This window comes from Globicephala melas, chromosome 3 (genome assembly GCF_963455315.2).
Source record: "Globicephala melas chromosome 3, mGloMel1.2, whole genome shotgun sequence".
Lineage (NCBI taxonomy): Eukaryota > Metazoa > Chordata > Mammalia > Artiodactyla > Delphinidae > Globicephala > Globicephala melas.
Window position 1 is genome coordinate 156,668,227 of NC_083316.1, and position 6,126 is coordinate 156,674,352.

General features: G+C 45.0%; 1 pseudogene; it reads left to right on the forward strand.

Annotated features, from left to right (window-relative positions):
• Positions 1-2,974: 2,974 nt before the first annotated feature.
• LOC132597159 (U2 spliceosomal RNA) lies at positions 2,975-3,080 on the forward strand (annotated as a pseudogene).
• Positions 3,081-6,126: the final 3,046 nt, after the last annotated feature.

Below are 6,126 nucleotides of genomic sequence, written 5' to 3' on the forward strand. Positions count from 1 at the left end.
ATCCCTCAGGCCACACAGGCGTGGCCAAAAAAAAAAAAAGTCATACATATACAAAATAATGTAAGAGGATAATTTTTCCAGATACTTGCCATTTTTGTTGCCCTTCCTTTGTTCCTGAAGTTGCAAGCTTACTTCTTTCTTGTGTCATTTCACTTCAGCCTGAAGAAGTTCCTTTCATGTAATATTGTTATAGCAAATTGTCTGGTGATGAATTCTCTTAGTTTTCTCTCATCTCCATCAGACTTCATTTTGGCTTTTGTTTGGCTTTCAGTCTTTAAGGATATCCTTGCTTTAAGGATATCATATCCTGGTTGGTCTTTTCCTTTAATACTTTAAAGATGTTATTCCATTCTTTTCTGGTCTCTGTTTTCTGATGAGAAATCACAGTCCTTCAAGTTGACATTCTGTGATGTATAACAGGTCGGTTATACAAGATTATTCTTCACCTTGGCTTTTTTATCAGGTTGTGTGTCAGGGTGAGGCTTTCTGAGCTTAGATCTGTGTCTTGAAATCAGTGACGTTTTCAACTATTCTTTTCCTCATATATTTTCTTCTGCACCTTTCCTTCAGACCCTCCAACGGCACAAAAGTTAGAACTTGCAATATTGTTTCACATGTCTCTGAGACTTAATTTTTGTTCAGTCACTTATCCCCCTTCAGTTGTCACCCCAGCAGGATCTGGTTGGCTTGGGCACTTCTGGGTTTTTTTTTTTTTTTTTGCACTTCTGTTCTTAGCAGCTCTCTCCTCCAATGTTACCAGGTGGGAGGGCAGGCGGACGCACAGGCGCTGATGCCAAATCTGCCACCTCGGGCGGCGGCTGCTGAGCCAGGTACCCTGCTCTCCAGCTTTCCTGCTCTGGTGGCCGGGGACCCATCCTGTACAGTTAGAGCCGGCCGGGGGAGAAGGGGCAGCTGCCCTGCCAAGAAGCTCATCACCCTCAAGGCAAACACCTCCAGCCCTCAGACCCCCGGGAGATTCAGAAGCGCTAGACGGTCCAGGGGCGCGCATCCTCACCTGTGCGCCCCAGGGCCTGACGTGTACTCTGCGCATGCGCCACCCCTCCCTAAACTTTTGCGCCCCGCCAACGCACGCCCATTGTTCGCTCACAGGTTTCAGAGTATAAAAAGGCAACAGGCCAAAGAGAGCGCACTCCGCTTTTGGCCGAGTTGGCAGCTGAAGGAGAGTGCTCGGAGCCCAGCTCTCTATCCACGGACCGACCTCACCCATGTTCTCTAGGAGCAGTTACTTAGGTAGGCCCTGCCCCTCACCCTCACACCGGGCACTGGGGGACCAGCACCTGCCAGGAGGGCTCGGCTGCCCCCAGCCCGCTCCCCGCGCCCACCGACTTCCCGTAGCCGGCCCGGGTCACCCAGCTGTCTATGGCCGGCTATCCACTCGCAGGCCAGCCCACAAGTGTCCAGTGACTCTGCATCTGCACTTTGCCACAGAGCCTCTGAGACCCCATTCTACCATCCCGCAGACGCTGCACTCCTTATGGGGATCCTTATCTCCATCTTCAGGCGAGGCCATCGGAAGAAGGCAGAGATGGGTGCTCGCACCTCCACGACGTCCCGCAGCTCAGTGTCCGCAGTGGACACAGTCACTGTCAGTGTGGCGCAGGGGCAGCCAGTGCCGGCCACGACACCCAGCTGTGTCCCGAACTACAACTACAGCACAGAGAAGACGGTGTTGAGGGCCCTGGGAGAGAGCGGGCAAGGGATGGCCGAGCAGGAGGAAGTCCCCACAGTCACAGGGAGGAACGAAGACCAGAGAAGCGGCCCCGATGACACCGGGGGCGCACGATCTGCATTTAGGCCCCTGGGGGGCTCTTTCTTCGTGCCCAGGCCTGGACCTCTGCAGAGAGACCTCCACGCCAAGTGGGCAGAGGACAGATCCGCCAGGAAACAGCAGACCACTTGTATAAGCTCCTGCCCCCAAAGAAACGCCATCACGAGCTCATATAGCTCCACCCGAGGTTTCCCGCCAGTGAAGAGAAGGAGGGGTCCCACCATACCGCAAGAGCTGCCCCAGAAGTCTGCAAAGAAAGGGAGCAAGGAGGGCCCTCCGTCGCCCTCTGCAGCTCCGGTGGTTTCCCAGAGGAAAAACCAGCCTGACAAAGATGCAGAGACAAGAGGGCAGGAACGGCCCGGGAGGAAGGGTTCCCGCGCATCTGACAGTCCCAGGCCCCGAAAACGCAGGATTCCTCTGCTGCCGCACCGGCAAGGGGAGCCTCTGAGGCTGCCCCCAGGCCCTGAGCTGGGTTTCCCTGTCGCCGCTGAAGACCTAGACTCCGAGAAGGAAGCAGCGTTCTGGCGCATCAACAGTGCGCTGCGGGGTGAGACCTAGGCCACTGGGGGCCTGGGCGCCATGCAGCCTTCCTGTCCCTTTCTGCTGCCTGCTGCAGGGGCTGCTTCTCCGCAGAAAATGTTTCATAGTTATTTCTATTTTAATATGATCATGGTACATTAAAATGTATTAGTGCTTGCCTGTGAACACTAAGGTCACTTGACTTGTAATTTTCTATATTGTTCTATATTTTTGTGACTAAAGGCATTACTTGGGGGAATTAAAAGAATATCTTGAAGCGATTTTGGCTTTTGATCTGCCACTAATTCCTATTTAACCTTAATTCAGGGGTCGGATTCTTTGACCCAAGGAAACAGAATAGTATAAAAAGAAAGAATGTGAGTGTCAGATGGTGGCAGTGATTAAGTATAGCAAGAGACGCCTTTGCAAAAGTTACCGTTGGTCCCAGAAGACTCTCACTTAGCTGTGTGACGCTGGGCAAGTCACTTCACCTAAATCTCTGAATTATAGGGCTGTGCTGATGATTTAAAAGTGACTGAGCACGGTGGACACTCGGAAATCCTGGGTTCTCAATAAAGCCACTGCCCTGCTCTTTGGTCCTTTGGAATTACTATATTAGTAACATTTATACTTGACAGTAATTTTAGCTTAAAGTTTATTTTGTCTATTTCATCTCAGCCTTTTGGCTAAGATCAAGTGTAGTACCTGTTCTTGTCAATTTAAATAGCAAGAGAAAAGAAAGGAAAATAACGGGCATGCCCCCACACTCTTCAGACAATAGGAGCCTCTTAACCTGTTCCTTTGTCCAGAGACACAGGCCATTTCTCAGTGAAGGCCTCTGCCATCACTGAGGTTGCAGGGGAGATGTGGTAACTGGGGAGAAGAAGACCAATGGGGATGACCCCCTCACTCAACATCCAAGCCCCCCACTTTCTCACTTGTCTGGCTAGAAATAAAAGGTTGATCCCATGGTTTTAACTTTCAGCTGCTGCTGGACTTTGCGTGCCTTGCGTAAGCTGGGAGACAGAGGCAGGAAAAAAACCCACCATAATCACCCTGTTACGGGCTGTTATTCAACTGTGGACTTCCAGGCCCCATCTGCCTGTTAGCGTTCACTTCTTAGAGTTTCAAGTGCATGCTGTTTGTCCTCTATCTTGCCCCATGCGGCTCTCAAGCCCTCGTAATATGACCACATTTCTCGTGCCACATGTAAAGATTCTAACATTTTGCAGATACTGAATTAAAAATCTATTATTTACATTGACTTCACCATTTTCATTTTCCTGGTGTGTTCAGTAGAAAATTCAAAATTACATATGTGCCTGGCATTATGTATTTTTTGGTGAGCAGTGATCCAGAGGATGGAAATGTATGCCTCCTTCGACTCCTTAAACTTAACCCCACTCTGGGGCAATGTCCCAGCCAGGCAGAAACTGCAGTGTGTCTTGGAGAAGGTCTTTTGCATTGAGATAGTAGTATGCTCTTTTAGCTTCAAGAACTTGGATGTTGTGGAGTTTAACCTGGTATAAGTTCAAATTAGAGTGTTTTAATTTTAGGATGTTAAAGGTAATCCCCATGGTAAACACAAAGAAAATAGCTATAGAATAGTCCCAAAAGGAAGTGAGAAAGTAATTTAAATATTTTATTGTAAGAAATCAGCTAAACACACACAACGAAAGATAGGAATGCAGGAAATGAGGGGCAAAAAAGCTTTGGGCAGATGGAAAAGAAACAGCACAATAGCAGAAATAAGTCCTTTTTTTTGTCAGCAATTACTTTAAATGTAAATGCATTAAACTCTCCAATCAAAATACAGAGATTGGCAGAATAGGTAAAAACATATGATCCAACTATATGCTGTCTACAAGAGACTTACTTGAGATCAAAAGACTCAAGCAGGTTGAAAGTTAAAGGATAGAAAAGGGAATTCCAAACTCAGTGAGAAAACTCAAATAGTAAACAAGAGAGCAGGAATGTCTATACCAATATCAGACAAAATAGACTTTGAATTTAAAATGGATCAAAGAGTTAAATATAAGAGCTAAACTATACAAATTTCTGAAGAAAAAAAGGGATAAATCTTCATGGTCTTGGATTTGGCAATGAACTCTTAAATATGATAGCAAAAGCACAGGCAACAAAAGGAAAAAGAAATTGGACTTTATCAAAATTAAAATCCTTTGTGTTTCAAAGAACACCATCAAGAAAGACATAATACAACCTTCAGAATGAAGGGAAATGTTTGCAAGTCATATATCAGATAAAGCCTAGTATTCAGAATATGTAAAGAACACTGGCAACTCAACAATAAAATGTCAAATAACCAAATTTTAAGAATGAGAAAAAGAATCTGCATAGATACTGCTCCAAAGAAGAGACACAAATTGCCAATAAGCACATGAAAACATGTCCAAAATTATTAGTCAAAATTATGCAAACTGAAACCACAGTGAGATACCACTTCATACCCACTATTGTGCCATATAATTTTTTTAAAAACAAGGGTTGGCAATGATGTGGGGAAAGTGGCACTTTCAAGCATTGCTGGTGCAAATATGAAAAAGAAAATAGTTTGGCCGTTCCTCAAAAAGTTCAACACAGAGATACAATATGGGCCAGGAACTCCACTCCCAGGTATATGTCCAGGAGAAATAAAAAAACGTATGTTCACACAAAACCTTGTACATGAGTGTTATATTGTCATATCATTATTCATAATAGTCAAAAAGTGGAAACAACCCAACTATTCGCCAACTGAGGAATGGAAAACTAAAATGTGTTATATCCATACAATGAATGTTATTCAGCCATTAAAAGGGTGAAGGACAGATACATGCTACAACCTGGATGCACCTTGAATACATTTTGCTTACTGCAAAAGTCAGACACAGAAGTCCGCACATTGTGTGGTTCTATTCATATGAAAGGTCCAGCATAGGAAAATCAGTAGAGACAGAAAGACCCAGGGCTGGGGTGAAAGGGGAGGACAGAATGAGAATGACTGATACTAGGTATGAGGTTTCTCTTGGGGATGATGAAAATGTACTGGAATTAGAGATGTTCATTGCAAAACCTGAGTACACTAAAAGCAGCCAAATCACACAGTTAAAAAAAAATGTGAATTGATGGAATGTGAATTATATCTCAATCAAAGATAATATGACAACATTTTTATAGTCATTACTCTTGATCAGTTTCAGGATGGAATTCCCACAGTGACTTCAATGGAGTGGCTTGTATGGGATGATATTTGAGGCTCAACCCTTTGGGACTAGATGTTCATTGTGAGCTGTTGAATGACGGTGAGGGCCAGCCAGTATATTTTCTTCACGGAGGATCAATCCCCATATGTATCCTTGGTTTGAATCCTTGTCTTTTTCTCTTCATATTCCTGAAACAAGTTCCTAGGAAATACATTCACAATAGAGGTGTTGACATCTTCCTGGCAAAAGTCTTAACTTATTCACAGGTGAAACTTCAGATCTCCTTATTACTAGCTGCCCGGGGAGTCCCCTGAATCAAAGTAGGGCTTATGAAGATGGACCTTGCATTTGAGTGTGCACTAAAAATACCCAACAGGCTCATCACATGGGGAAGATAACTTTATTTACATGAGACAAGTACAAAGTCAGCACAACACAATGAAGGATAGTATGGGTGCTGGTGCCTGATGGCCTGAAATCAAATCCTGTTTGAACGTCACGTGTACCTGGGAAGGTTAGTAACTTAGCCCTTCTGTTTCTCAGTTCCCTGGCCAGTGATATGGAAATATTAGTGGGACCTGCTTATTCGTATTATGTTCTGAGGCTAAAAATTAG